This window comes from Rattus norvegicus, chromosome 15 (assembly GCF_021556685.1).
Source record: "Rattus norvegicus strain SHRSP/BbbUtx chromosome 15, alternate assembly SHRSP_T2T, whole genome shotgun sequence".
Classification (NCBI taxonomy): domain Eukaryota; kingdom Metazoa; phylum Chordata; class Mammalia; order Rodentia; family Muridae; genus Rattus; species Rattus norvegicus.
The window spans coordinates 94,467,648-94,483,989 of record NC_141548.1 but is presented as its reverse complement, the minus strand read 5'-3'; the positions used below and the strand labels follow the sequence as shown (position 1 = coordinate 94,483,989).

Below are 16,342 nucleotides of genomic sequence, written 5' to 3'. Positions count from 1 at the left end.
CCTGCTGAAAAATGGGGTATAAACCTAAAGAGAAAATTCTCAACTGAGGAAACCTGCTTTGCCGAGAAGCACCTAAAGAAATGCTCAACATCCTCAGAGAAATGCAAGTCAAGACCAACTTGAAAATCCACCTCACGCCAGTCAGAATTGCTAAGATCAAAATGTCAGGTGACAGCAGACTCTAGTGAGGTTGTGGAGAAAGAGGACCACTCCTCCATTGCTGGTGGGATCGCAGGCTGTACAGCCACTCTGGAAATCAGTCCGGCAGAGTTCCACTTCTTTTGGGGGCTTTTACAGACAAAGCCTATGTTGGTCCAATGCTTACAGCATTGGGCTCTGCATGCAGATAACACTCGGCTACAGAAATACTTTAAGTGCATACTGGTGGACCTGGAGAGACAGCTCAGCAGTTCAAGCACGGGCCACTCTTGCAGAGGACTTAGGTTTGGTTCCCAGCTCCAAGATGGCTGCTCACAGCGATCTATAACTACAATTCCATGGGATCCAGTACTCTGTTCTGGTCTCCGTGGGCATAGCACACATTTGTCCAGGCAAAACACTTATATATGCATACAATAAAAATGATCTTTTTAAAAGATATATGATAGGCCCAACAAGATGGCTCAATGATTAAACAAACTTTCTGTGAGGGGATGACTGCTAGAGTTTAATCTCCAGAATTTGCATTAAGGTGGAATGAAAGAACCCACTCTGCTGACCTGCACACGGGAGCTGCGACAACATCCTCCACTCTATCTGGGGGCATAACCACACAACAATAATAATAATAATCTTAACTTTAAGGTCTCTCAGTGCTCTTAAATGCCCTTGTATATAAAATTAAATTCTAAACTGGGTGTGGAAGGCAAATCTCTGTTTTTAAATGGCTTAGCATCGTTTAGATTGTGACTCATGTGGGACGGTACAGGGCTAATGGGTGGTTGTTCATCTAATCACAATTGTAAATGATACAGAGTTTAGCTTGCACTTTGAAAGCATTCTCCGCTGTGTTTTGTAGTGAAACTTAATATGTTATTGAAGTTTTACTAGAATGCCGTAAATAATTTACATGACATTGTTCAGGAAATCTTACAATGTACTGATACATAAGTCACGGAGAGTATGTACGTATTTGTGAGTATATGATCTCCTGAAAAAAGTTCTCAACATTCAGAGTTCCACTGCAAAAAGCTGAGTTCTCTCCTTAGTCACCACTGTTCTCTCTTGTCGCCTGCCTTTTCATCTTGATCGTCTCCACCATCTCCATTTCTATCACCGCCATCTCAGTCTCCAATGTCCACCATCTCCATGTCCATCTCTTCTGGTACTGTTCACGTGTATCATGCATCCGCCTTGGCTCCTACAAGAGTAGAAACCGGATAGACTGATTAGCAGACACAATTCAATAAAATGAAAAAAAAAAGATTGATTGATTGATTTGATTGATTTGATTTATGGCTTTTGACTTTTTGACTAGTAACTCGCTTTGTACACTAGACTGGTCGCAAACTCACAGAGATCCCCCTGCCTCCACTTCCCCAGTGATAGATCTAAAGGCATGCAAATGTATATTAAAATACATAAAATATACAGTCTATAAATTAAAATAAACTTGATAATAACCCTGAAAACTCTGAAGGTATGAGGTCTCCTCTTTCATACCTCCTTCTACAGCCTTAAATTCAGCTTAAAATTTTCAAAATTCAAATTGAGGTAGACTTCTCTGAAAAGACTTTCACACATGCATGAATTTTTTACTGGCTTTTCATTTGCTTAGGAGAAACTTTGCATACTTCTGTGATTGAAAATACACAAATACTTCACACTTTGTCTGTTCTTGTCGCTTATTATGATATAAGAAGTATGCGGTTTAAAACTGCAAAAGAATCATGTCACCAGAATGAAAATCCAGTTTAAATCTGGTTAAAGCAAGTTATGCAAAAGTTTAGTTAATATTTTTGACTGGAAATTCAACGTATTTATGATAAAATAATATGAATTCATTACTTATTTAAAATACAATATCAGATTTAGAAAAGTTAAAGAAATTTTCTGTTGATAGTGCCAAGATTCAAACTTTTTTTAATGTATTCTGATTATCAAACCTTCTCTATCGTTCAATATTTATTATTCACACTTTGTGTTGTTTGTAATTAGAGTGTAACAATCATACACTAAAAATTATCATAAGAGCAAGTCGAGATAGACAAAACATCGCTTTAGAATTAGTGTTTTGGCAAATATAGGATATTATTTTTGATAATTATTGTTAACAGCCCCAGTAATTGCACGTTTTTAGATGAATAAATTCGTAGCATCAGTTTATCCAATTATGTGAGGATTCTTCCCAAAGTTCCTGAACAGACATGAGTAGCATCATACAGATTGAGCAAGTAATATTTGTATATTATATACAAACATACATTTTATATGTATATATACATGTGTATATGAGTGTGTACAGATATGAATGTAATAAAAATTGATTAAAAGAGTTCTTGATTGTGAATGGGAGCAAGGTGGGTAAATGGTGATGCTTTGAGAAAAAAATGGTGGATAGAAATAATGTTAAAATCATAAACACAAAATTAAAGAATAGTTTTGAACCTGAAAGTCAACTGTTAAAAGACGATAGGAATCTGTTCTCTTAAAACAAAAATATATTGGTTATTTGAAAAATGATTCAAACTGACTGTATTTGTTAAAAAAATGTCTATAAGTTGTTGTGGTCAATTCCAGATTCTCTGGGATTAAAGTGTATATGAAATTGTATATTTATATAAATATAAGAATTAAGTATTTCAGTTTTAATTTTGGTTCTTCCTAAAAAATTTAAATTAAAGTCTATGTCAGCAACAGCATATTTTTAAGATTAAAATGAATACCAATACCTTGAAAACTTTCAAAACTTTCAACTGCATAAGAACACAAGGTCACTAATGGGGATAGGTGAATAATTTTGGTTTCCTGATGTTTTATATAAATTTTTAACAACTCATTCCTTAGGATAGACACTAACAATCCATGAGATTGCTGCCATCCTAGCATGACTTTTAAAAATTAACTTTCATTACTTAAGATATTTTGCTACAGAATAAATGATAGATATCAGTGTCAAATTTTGCTTGTTATGTTATACATTTATGGACTCACATCAGTTTGTTTGGTACATTCTAAGAAATAATATCAAAATAACACCTCTCAAGGAAACCCATTAAATAATTCAATTGCAGAAAATAATATTTGAGGCATAGTTTTAATAAGAGTTTTGTTTTATGTTTATTGGAAAACATTTTTTTCATATTCCCGTAATAAATGTTGTAAAAGATCTGCTAGAATTTAAGTAATATAAAGGAATACAAGTTTGCATTTATGCTCACTAATATAGCTAGACCCCTGGATTGCAATTTAATGAATGCGATTGAAAACAAATCAGATTTTTTTTCTCATAATTAACTGTTTAACCTGATCTTACAATTGATATCATGGAGTGAAAGTTTTATAGCTATATTCTGAAGGCATAAAATACCATTTTAGCTTGTCAATAGAAGCTGAAATTAAAAGTAAACAGCCTAACAATCCAAAATTAAGAAGGACATGTAAAGATGGATGATTGACATTGAATCTGTGTAATTAGAATAATGTTCAAAAAGTTGTGATTGATTGCTGACAGAGGTAGATTTAGCCTGTCCACGAGGTCATTTTCCCAATTGGTTATCTGGAACAAAACGGTTAGCCCTGAAACCATAACCACTCAACCAACAAAGACCCAGAAGGTTGCATGTGTATATTTGTATGAATGTATGTGTAACAATAATCGGAGAAAGAGTCTAACAGTTTGAGAGATAGTGGGAGAAAAGGCATGGAAGGGGCAAATAAGACAGGAGACAGGTTAAAAGGAGGTAAGCAGGGAAATGATGTAATTATATTGTAATTAACATTGAAATTAGTGTTGTAGAAGCCAGTTCCCTTAAGCTTATCCTTCACCTGAGGCTCAGGGAACATTGTAGTAGAGGGACTAAAGATGGGAGGCAGAGGATCAAGGCCTTCGCCATGTGATTGTGTCTCCTAGGAACATCTGAAGCTATATACACTAATTCTCACTAATGTGAGTACACAACGTGCCAGACTAGGTGGGAAAAAGCGGACAAGGCCTCCAGCCTACACTAAGTATTATTGACAACTCTGTAAACTTGGCATTGGAAGATGTGCAAAAGCCTTAACAATTGGTGCCAAATTGGCAGCCTAGAAATTAGATGTACAAGTAAGTTTTTATTGAATCAACAGGATAAATGTCCGAATATGAATGTACAAACAATATTTGACATTCTAAATTATTAGGTTTAATGTGCATCCTCTTGGCTTATCACTTATTTGACTAGAATAATTTATAATTACATCCTAAGACATATATATATGTAGGTATGTGTATGTGATATTAAGCTTTTGCAAATCATAAAAAATTGAGAGTCAATAGTTCCTCATATATAACATGAAGTTTTTCCAGCCTGAATTTTCTTTTAGCTTTGTTATAGTAAATTCCAACAATTGTAACTTGTTATCTGTATACTTTAACATCTGGGATAACTGATATGACATACCCATATTAATTATCTGTGCACACTTATATTAGTTGATAAAACACACTATGAATTATTGGATTTTTAAGTATACTTTTAAGTTTTCCTTTTATTGAAAAGAAATTTTTCTTACATAGTATATCCTTATTGCACTTTTTTCTAGCTCTATTCTTCCCAGTTCCTTACCATGCTCCCTTTCTGTCTCTCATTAGTCAATAGGCTTCTAAGGGATAATAGCAAAATGAATAAATATAATATAACACAAACACCACGTCATCAGAACTGTACAAAAGAAACAGGAGCAAAGGAAGCCAAGAGAAGTCATAAGACTCAGACCCACTGATTCACATACCCAGGAATCCCATAGGAAATGCTGAACTAGAACCTGTATTTTGTAAGTAGAGGACTTCACTAGACCCAGGAAGGACCTGTGCATTCCGCCTCAGTCTCTGGGAGTTCATATGAACTTTGCTCATGTTTATTTTGTGGACTTTGCTTCCTTGGTGTCCTTCCTCCTCTCTGGCTATTACAGTCTTTCTCCTCTCCTTCAGTAGGGTGCCCTGAGCCCAGATGGTAGGAATTTGAAGGAGATAACGCATTTAGAGATAAATGTTAAATTGAAAAATCTTATACTAGAAGTTAATGTAGCTCTTTCTTGATGGCAAATGGAGACCATTATAGAAAACCCAAACTGGACTCGATGTAGATATCAAGGATCATGGGGGAAAACCAGTCCCAACAGGTTACCTTTACCACAACTAATGTGCCTAATGGCTAAGGAGTACCTTAGAACAGGGGGCAGAAATACTGTAAAAGCCTTAGGACCAGCGAGTTTGGTATGACATTATGTCTCTCATAAATGGCTGCTTAAACAAGGCTTCGACGATGACAACATCTGTCGACATGCTAGCTAAGGAGTAAGAGATGAATCCCAGAGGTTGAAGTCCCACTCTTCACTTGATCTTAGCCAAAAGGAGAAGAAGTGATGAAGCCCCACTCTTAAAGAATATTGGCACCCAATAATGCTGAAAGAAGGGGAAAATGGTCTCCCAAGTACAAGTGCAAATTTCTTATCTGATACAAAGTAGTCTGCCCTGAAATCATAAGCACAGAAACTACAAAAACAAAACAAAACAAAACAGATTCAATGGTTGCCCCTCTCTTACCCTCTCTGTGTGCATGTGTGTGTGTTTATGACTCTGTGTGTGTATGTGTGTGTGTGTGTGTCTGTGTATGTATGTGTGTGTGCAAGTAACTAATAAAGAAGACATGGAATACTTGGAGTGAGAAAATAGAAGAAAGTTTGTGTACTTATATTTTAATCAAATATATAAAATATTTTATAGTAAAAATTGCATGTGATCATCATTATCAATACATATTTACTTTAAACGACATAAATTTTTAAAACATTTTTACGTCAAAAATGTCAACACTCAATACTTAATGTCTTTTCTTAAGCTTCAAATTTTTGCCACTTGTTTTTTGATCTTCTAGACACTCAACTGGCAGATTACTTTGAACTCAATGTAACACATTGTTTTATTGACGTGTATTTCAGCCTAGTCTTTGAGATAAAGATTCATTTAAATATCATCTTGTTCTAAAATCTCAACAGTGATTCCTTAATATTACCTATTAACTAAAGTTCTAACAATGCCAATTGTATTATAACCATCGATGTATCTAAATAATATCACTATCCACTGATAAACTTACAGGTTTTTAAAGAAGTGTCTTTTCCTGGTTCTTGCCATAGGTCTCTCTCCAGCACTCCTTAGTTTTGTCTTTCTAATCTATGAAGACCGTTGCCTCCATGTCTGTCCTTGGTTTGCCCTGACTGGGCAGCTTGTCAGGTTTAACTGATTTCTTATTTCCTTCTGTGGTTTTCCACACTGCTAGTGAAACTGAAAGACAACTAGAGGCACTTTGAAAATCTCTTCTTACCGCCATTCTCCTCGTGACACTAGGCCATTTTTTGGTTCTCGTAGCCTCTATATCATAATGATTGTAGCTTTTCCTCCACTTTAAGGCATAGATATAAAAATAAATAATAACGATTGCTTTTTGTCTGTTAAAGATAAAAATGGTTTTTTGGACTGTTTTCTCCAGACGGAATTTAACCAGTGTTACTCAGAAGCAACATGGGAATCAGGGTCTCTTTAATTTAGGTCCTTTTGTTGTTATTTTTATAAATGAACATGCAATAGAGTAATGTTTTGTTATGTATTATGTCACCTGGTTAATATTATTGAATTTCCTTGTTTAGATTAACTAAAATCTAAATCATAGTATTTGCCTGACAATCTCAATCGCCTGGCTTATCAAAAAGAAGGGACGCAGGCAGAAAGTGCTGCGTGGTCTTTCCTTTTCCTCCAAATGAAAACCATTAGTTAAAAGTGTCCTACCTCTCCTCCGCTATCATCTCCCATAATAATTTTATAAGCTGCGTGAGATATGCTATGTAACATGGCATTCGATGTGACTGAGGCTGGAGCTGGAACTGGAGCTGCTTATGTAACTGTAATCTGACAGTACAGGCTTCTTCATGCTCAACTCTCCAGAGTGGACACCAGCTGCTCACCCGTTCAGGAAAGGAGATACAAAGGCTGATCTTAATGAGTGTATCTACTTTACACATCTTTGTCTGATTCCCACATTTTTCTTCCTAGGATCCCTCCAGCTAACCAGAACTGACTTCATCGGCAAGTTATTATGAATAATTCTAACAGTCTCCTACCTGAATGCCCCAAAATACTCATGAAGTCAACCATAAACTCAAGCCTCAGAACACTAGAAGTCTTGGACAAACTGGGAGACAGCTTGTCACCATCTAAGGTATTTATTTATTCTAAGGAATATACATAGTCAGTAGACCTAATGTCACAATAGTATTAAATAATAAAATAATCTGAAGGTTTCTTCCAAGCTAAAAATCATTTCCTTAGGGTCAGGTACTTTAGACATTAATATGTAGTATTACAATCTGATTATCAAATGATTCTGATTTTGAAATTGTTAGAATATTACCATAAAACACATATTAATTTCAACAACCATTTGGACACACTGATTTCCATTACAATGTGTCCTAAGTATAGTTTATATGGCCTTGACCCTAGCATCAGGAAACACAAACTTTTATTTCCTGAAGGCTACCTACAAACTATGATTTCTTGGCCCTGTTGTATATGAGGTTAAGCGAGTGTTTTATTATTAAGCTGCTTTCTTACATCTCACAGGTGGTTTCATTTTTGTTGTTACCAATCTCTTCCTGAATATCCTAGGCAGGTCTCCTGCTTCTCCTGCCTCAACCTGCCAGGTGTCATCATTTTTTTTTTTTATTAACTTGAGTATTTCTTATATACATTTCGAGTGTTATTCCCTTTCCCGGTTTCCGGGCAAACATCCCCCTCCCCCCTCCCCTTCCTTATGGGTGTTCCCCTCCCAACCCTCCCCCCATTGCCGCCCTCCCCCCATAGACTAGTTCACTGGGGTTCAGTCTTAGCAGGACCCAGGGCTTCCCCTTCCACTGCTGCTCTTACTAGGATATTCATTGCTACCTATGAGGTCAGAGTCCAGGGTCAGTCCATGTATAGTCTTTAGGTAGTGGCTTAGTCCCTGGAAGCTCTGGTTGCTTGGCATTGTTGTACATATGGGGTCTCGAGCCCCTTCAAGCTCTTCACAGGTCTATTCCTTAAAGCCTGGTGAGGGGTTTGCTTTCGTTTTTCAGTTCCTATAATCTACAAAAGTAGATTGTTCCCGTTTTTATATTCAAGCTTGTATTTTCTCAAGGTACTTCCGTCTAACAAACTCTAAGCCAAACGTCATAATCCTTCTGTTCGACACGTAGCTGCCTGAGCTGGTGTTTTGTTTGTTTGTTTTTATGGTGGGGCCACTGTAACTGCTTATTGATGGACAAATTGGAAACAGACTCTTAGCCATTTCTCCAATCTCAAGTCACCGCCTTCGTGACTGGGCATCAGTGCAGCTTTGTAGAGCAGAACGTTACTTTGTTCCAACGTTGCCTGATTCTTCTTTGGTTTATGAAAGGTGACTGGTTGCATTATGTACTACTAAAGTTAACTCTTTAACTTTAGTTTCTCCTACATTTCCTGGCCTCTGAGTGTAGGAAACCTATCATATATCTGTTTCTCTAATTCTTTATAACCCCTTTCCACTCTTTAGTACCTAGCTTTGTATAACCAGTTAAACAGCTATCATATAGAGCACTGCCTCTTTTCTCTGCATCAAATTTTAATGTCAATTATTAATTGGCCATAGAAACAAATATTTTGTCCAAAAGTCTATAGGATTGAATATCAAGTTAATTTTGCCTTTTCTGGACACACTATATTTCGAACTTTTAGCATGTGTCTAACTGTTGTGTCTAAATATACAGATAAATACTATACAACTTTCAACATTTCTGTTTTTCAAATGACAATCTTTGAATTCTATTTTTCTAGAGAGAAGTAGCATCTAATAATGTTTTAAAACATCAGGAAAATTGTATACCTAATAACATGTTTAATTACCTATACAGTATAACTTACAGTCTATTAATATAACAGTGCAAAGTACATTTATGATATTAATTAAAAGTAAATAAAAGAAGTACTCATGGTAGGCCTAATACTTTTTCTTCTATTGCCTTGAATCATTATGAAATAATTCTAGAAAATGATGTATCTCTAATTCAGCAAATAAACAAATTTAAGAAAAAAAATCCCCCTTTTTATAGATAAACCTTGTCACCTAAATAAATTTTTAAGTAAAAGGCACTCTTACTCTTACTCTTAAAAACCTTATTTGCCAAAAATCATAATGTCAATATAGTAAATTTGATCCTTTAAGAGTAGTAGATAACTTTATACAGCTTTCTCCTACATTTCCCAAATAAATTTTTATTCAGGTCTTAAAATCATTACTCTTCAAATTGTACATGTTTTCTTACATTTATTTTTATATTATAATAGTTTAGATTTCTTTCTGTAAAAAAGGTATAAATTTCCCTCTCAGCTTATTTTAAAGCATAGACTTTATTGTTATTTTATTTTCATTACATTATTATTTTTTGTTGTGAGACTTTGGTATGTTTATGTGAAATAGTGTGTGTGTGTGTGTGTGTGTGTGTGTGTGTGTGTGTGTCTGCAAATGAGTGTATACTTGTGTGCTCACATATGTGGATGAGCAAGGTCGTTGAGGATATCTTTCATTAATGCCTTTCTGCTTTTATTTTTTAAAACAAGGACTCCTACTGAGTCTGAAACTCATCAATTTTTCTAAGGTACTTGGTCAATGAGCTCGAGGACACTGTCTATTCCTTAATAGTGGTACTATAATATTTTTTGTTATCTGGGAGAAAGTCATTAGCGTAAGTTGAATTTATTGAGTGTGTGGTGCTTGGAGAGATTGTTCATGGTCAGTTATAGTTGGAAAGTGGATCACTCAAGAGAATAGCATATAGATAAATTGTCCATTGAGAGTGACTTGGGGGTAAGAGCAATGTTTTCCCACAGCTCTAGGAGTCAAAGAAATGCAAGATGAGAGAACTCAGAGATAGTGTGTATGCCGAGAAGTTACTCCCAGGTTAAAAAGTAACAACTTCCTATACTGAGAAAAGAGAGAAAGCTGTTTTGTGTATTGGTTAAAGTTGCTAAACATTCATATTATAACCAGTTTATCCCAACATAAAATGAAGCCACTTTTGTGCCTTCCAACAAAGTTGTATGATTCAATTTTATGTTACATTCTCACTCAATTTCTTCCCCTTCCTGCTTGTATTTATTTTCATTTAATTTCTGCATTGGCCAAAGGATATGAGAGGTGTTCTGAAAATATATACTGCAATATAGCAAAACAAGAGTAGATGTAAACTATGAGCTAATGAAAGAATAAAATTGAGGATATAAAATGTAGGAGATAAAAAGAAAGTAATGTAATAATTCCTTTGTAAAAATAACCATGTGGTTGGGTACGCTATGCCTCAATTTTGGTGCTATATCTTCTGACTACTACCTTGAAGGGGAACTAATTATTTCATAACATCTTGTTTTGTAATTCAAAGATGGGTAAATCCTCAAGAAGAACACAAATAATTGAGGTATTTGGAATCCACTAAATAATGCTCCTAAAGTAAGTTATGATTGATGGAATTAAGATATAATTTTAACAAATACCATTAGGGTTAATGCAGTGGTGAACTGAAAATTATTTGGTCTTCTTCAATAAAGAGAATGGGTGATAACATCATATCTGAATGGCTGTTTATTTCATTGGCCACATAGCTCAATTAAATTTAGATTTGAGACTATCTTGGAAAAATGTATAAATATTTTTAAGTTTGACTTATATATCTTGATATGAGATGAAATTTATTAAATACAGTTATCTCAGATGACTTTTATTATTTATAAGGTTCTTATAAGTTGAAAATTGCACTGCATACTTTTTACCTCCATCAGACCTTATAATAACTTTAGTGCTGAAATATATTAACCATCAGTTATTTGAGGTGACCAATTAAGTGAAACCTCACTCTATAATTTTAGAAATAATGTTGACCTGGAAACAGTGGAAGTATTGTGGCAGAAAACCATAGCTAGACGGAGGGTCATCTGAGGCAAATTATTGTGAATCACCAATTTATATCAAAAGTGAAAGTATAAAAGTTCTATCAAAATGCAACTATTATAATCATGTCGACCTTGGAAACCCTGAGGCAATTATAAATCTCCATTTCTTCAAGTATTAATAGAAAGCCTTATTGAAGGAAACATTTACTTATGAACAAGACTGTTTCATCCTTAAGTATTATAAACCTTTTAACTCTTGTATGGACAAAGAAAGTCCTCTTTTGAGTTGTTGATCAAAGTTTTCCAGGAGACTCACACATTAAAGACTATCACAGTTGCTCTTGGTTGCAGTAGAAAGTAATTACTTATTACTGAAGAAACAAGACCTAGCAGCCCCTTAGATTGAATTGATCTAAATGTCTTATCTTTGACGTCCAGGTTTGATGTTACCAAAGAACACAAGAGAGGCTTCCTAAGGATGGAAATAACCAATAATTTTAACTAACTTGAAGGCTATGAACCACAAGAAAGACTGGAATGTCAAGATACTTATCAAGGTATAGCAGTATTATGCAAACCTTGCCACTAGCTATCGTTCTCTAACTGGACTTGAGATTCACACAGCAGAGGCAATCTGTTCCTGGTACCTAAAACCTATTAAATTTCTTGGTGCTAGTGACATCATGAATTTCATAGAAGAACCTACATCCCCCACTTTACCAAACCATTACAATAACAACTCCATATAAGTGTTTGTTGTTATACTTCTACATCACTGTAGTCCTGATTGTTCATCAACCAACTTCTTTTGCAACAGAGGTCATTAGAGGAATCTACAGCCAATCAAAATGCAAGAGTGGAAGCGTCCAGTCCTAGTGGATAAATTTTTATAATAATTTCTGTACCAAAGGTTCAGGGAATATTGTGGAAGAGGGAGTGAAAGATTGTCAAGAGTCAGAGTTTCGGAGAGGTGGATCTGAGATTGTGCTGACATGGAAATAGTTGACTTGTAATTTATTCATTATTTACAGAGTTCAAAGTCTTGAATATTGTAAATAACAAGGATTGTCCTGATAAGATATGACTAGATTTTAGGTCTAAGTTCTTTTTCAGACCATTGAAGATTTTAAAAAGGAAATCTGTTCTGGCATCAGAAGACATTTACTCTGTGTTCTCTAAAACACGTAATATGACTAGGTGTTTTCTGGTCATGTTAAGGCAAATAAATAGGAGGCTATATACCTGAAAATCTTTCCATTTTCAGATCTCTTGTGAATGCAACTGGGGATTTACCTAGAGACAATTCTCAAAACTGACTTGGAAATAGAACTGTGCATGTACCAGTCACAGCCATCTGTCAGCCAACTGATTATATAATTATGGAATGTCATTGAGCAACCAAGGCAAATCCCTAGGGATAGAATAATTTTTTCACTTTTCTTCAGTATTCTGCACATGAAGGCTCCTTTCTCACACTACTCAGAGGGAAATCCTCTGAGCGTTTACACTCTTGCCTGATGTGTATTGTTATTCCTCATCAACAGAATCTTTGCTAAATTTATGTCGTTTAAAGGCTTTAGTTTATCCATATAGTTAAAATTCGTAGGAGACTGGAAAAGCTCATGATTTAGTTTATCTAAAGTTATTAGCATATCCTGACATGCCATTTACATTAATAGGCATTTGACATCCAGTCCCCTCCCATTCATCACCAGGTCCCATTTGCTTTCCCTGGTTTCAGTAATTTAATGAGCCTGCTATAGGTTATATGACATTCTCACACTATGTTGGCTCTGAGCTGATGAGAAAATGTACTACCTTTCCGTCTGATATTTCAAGCTGCATGTTACCCAATCGCTGTTCATTTAGTTGTATTCTTCGTTAACAGGTTGAATGTTTCTGATCTCTGTGCTTGTGTTCAATGGGTCTTGTGTGGTAACCTAACCATGTATTACTATGCTGATGTGATTTTTCTTACCATATTTCTATAAAACCTACGACCTAATGTCATCACAGGAAAAGGGCAAAGTTAGTACAAAAAATAGTTTTGGAAAAGAGGATCAGAATTATAGTACTCTCATTATAATGGATTGATAAATCATTCTAATTTTCTAACTTAATCTCTTATTGTACCTAATTCATAAACATTATATATGTGTTTATGACAAAAAAGTATATGAAGGTTTCAGTAATCTCTGAAATATCAAGTATCCATAAAAAGTATCTTAGAATATTACTCTGTAGGCAAGGGTTACTCTGTGTCAGCATCAAATGTCTGTATGATTTCTTTTTATATCAGAGAGCCCTGTGAGCATTTACAAGGCATACCCCTGTACTTCTACAGTGTCAAAGACTAAGTGAGGTCAATGAGTCTACTAGCCACCTTATGCATTACCTAAAATGGTATTCAAGGCTTGCAAGATGTTCCATAATGCAATGGCATATCCTGAAATCTGGCAAAATCTTATGTAATAATCTAGGCTAATTAAATTTTAAAAGTTTATAACATATGATCCTGGCAACCCATTTGGATGAAGTATAATCTGAAAGGGGCAAAGTTGTGTTTTTTTTAAGTGATGGAGAAGAAGGGAAACTATTTTTCTAAGGCAGAGTAATTAGCTTGGGCTTGGTTTCTAGCACATGATCAAAGATGGGAATTCACAAGTGGAAATTATCTTTGAATGGTTTTAGGAACATTGCATGCCTTGCTGTATTAATTTTCATTACATTATAGCCTTGTTAGAGATTTATAATTTTCATTACAATGTGACTAAGTTGAGAACAGGACACAAAGCAGAAAATTCAAAAATACATCAGTGTTTAATGATGTTAGACTACAATTCAATTTAAATTTTACCTAAGTTAATTGTTCACATAGTTTATACTCATAAAGCCTAAGCATACCATCTCCAGATATAGGAGGACAACATTGTATGGTCAGTGGTGGTGGATGCTGTAGGTGTTAGGGATGGGTAATCATGAGCCCTAGAAATATTTTCTGATGTAATTACTTCTCGCCAGCTATGTGACTTACTTATCATATTTTGAAGAATCTGTGTATAAAACACTATAAAAGTGTCCACCATTGACCTTTTATGATGACCATATGTGTTAAAAATATATATAAAATTGAGGAAAATAATTAATCCCAGCACTTAGGAGGTAGAGGCAGAGGCAGAGGCAGAGGCAAATGGATCTCTGGGAATTCAAGGCTAGCCTAGTCTACAGAGCTGGTTTCAAGAGAACCAGGGCTACACAGAGAAACCCTATCTTAACAAAAATATTATTAAAATTAATTTCACTCACATATTTAATCCCTTATAGTTTCTTAACATTTTCAACATAGCTAGTGAGGAATCAAATGCTAACATTCAAAAGAAGTTTAAATTGTGACTGCATTAACTTAGTATGTCATAGTTGATTTTCTTGTCAAAACAATATAATTGCAGCATAATAGTACAGTTTTAGCATCATAGAGTACATAACAGAGTACAGAGCTTTATGAGAATGTGTATCTGATGATATTAATATGGACATCATCATTGTAATAGTTAAAATATTTGAGAATTAGTCTATTGAAAAATAAAAAATGGCAACATAAGTCTTTATACATATTGTATAATTATGGGCTGTATATATGTGTGTGTGCATACATATATATATATATGTGTTTATATCACAATTGTTTATGATTTGTATAATACATAGAATTATACAGTTATATATGTATTGCTTATTTTATGTATGTATGTATGTGAATATATGTATGTAGGTACTCTGACCAGTCTGAGGAAACTAAACATATACAAGTCAGCACTACAGTATTTACCATAAGCCCATGCTCTAAACTCTAGCAAGAAGATCATTGTTAAAACAATATCATACCATTTTATTGAATGCTTGCTGGGTATGAATTACTACTCTATTTTTGACATCACCTAATTAACCATTCCGTATTCAGTGTTGCATTATAATGATATTGTTGCTATCATTGCTTCAAAAAAAAGTGACTCAAAGCCAGACATGATAGTTTACGCTTGTAATTCTAATGACCAGAAGGCTAAGGCAGTGAGGTCACAATAAATTTGAGGTCAACCTATTTTGTATAGTTACTTTAAATCCTAGTTGCATTATAGATGAAGCCTCTCTGAACAAAGGGCAACAAAGTAAGTGTATCGAGCCAACAGATTTAAACAAGCTTCTGAGTCTCAAAGGAAAAATGGATGATAATGTTATAATGAAAGACAAGAAGAGTTGTGATTCATAGAGAAGGAACCTTAAACAAAGGAAAGAATTTCATATTTGGCTAATTATTACAAAGTATAAGCTACTTTGAGTAAAACCACATGACATTTTTCTTCATGTATTTTATGTATTTTATAGTGGACATTAATTCTCAAATATAAATATGTGATGGGTAGGAAGATAGATGATAAAATTTCTCATATACATATACATATATATGTATGGAGTCAAAACACTGAGAATTGCTGAAACCATTTTGAGAAAAAACTATATTTAAAAATTATATGTATATTCATTTTTTAACCAGAAAAAGACAGAACATAAATCTACTTATATTGTTGTACAGTAAGCAATCATATAATTGCTTTTTAATCAACATGTAATAAACTGCTTCAATTGTTACTTTAATTAAATATATAGTAACTGAGCATTTGGCATGTTTAGCAATTCTGTGATAAATTATATCATTGAAATCTCCTTTTATACTTCATTTTTAGTGCATATTAAATGAGAAATTTTGCAAGAAAAAAATGCCTGTTCAAAATATTTATCTTCTAATTATGCAATTCAAATATACACAGTTATTCGGGTGAATAGGATCACAAGTTAGAAAATTTGACAATATTTAAATCTTTCCTTTAGATTGCCACGTGTTCTATGTGTTCTATCTCTACTCTATTGATGGAGCCCTAGTGTGCACTAAGGTTTTCAAGTTTGAACATGCAAAACTCCATATCTGTTCTTGTGAATTACAGATTATTTCCCTCCTCTCTTCTTGACATTGGAATGGAAAGGGATTTACATTTACGCAAACCCGTTATGCAGATTTTCAGTCCTTTTATATAATAGGTTTAAAAGAGATTAGAAGTGACAACAGCAGCCATAAAACAAGAAAATCACCATTACAAAATTGAATCGGAACCCAAGACAATTTGAGAG

The 16,342-nt window shown here is 34.3% G+C and overlaps 1 long non-coding RNA gene across 6 annotated transcripts in view; it reads left to right on the top strand.

Moving 5' to 3' along the window:
* The window catches only part of LOC148001128 (uncharacterized), a 250,734-nt gene that overhangs the window by 26,182 nt on the left and 208,210 nt on the right, over positions 1-16,342 (top strand). For all 6 annotated transcript variants that reach the window (XR_015638514.1, XR_015638515.1, XR_015638518.1 and 3 more), the window contains exon 2: positions 7,253-7,418. This is a non-coding gene — a long non-coding RNA (uncharacterized LOC148001128). The remainder of the gene's footprint in view (positions 1-7,252; positions 7,419-16,342) is intronic.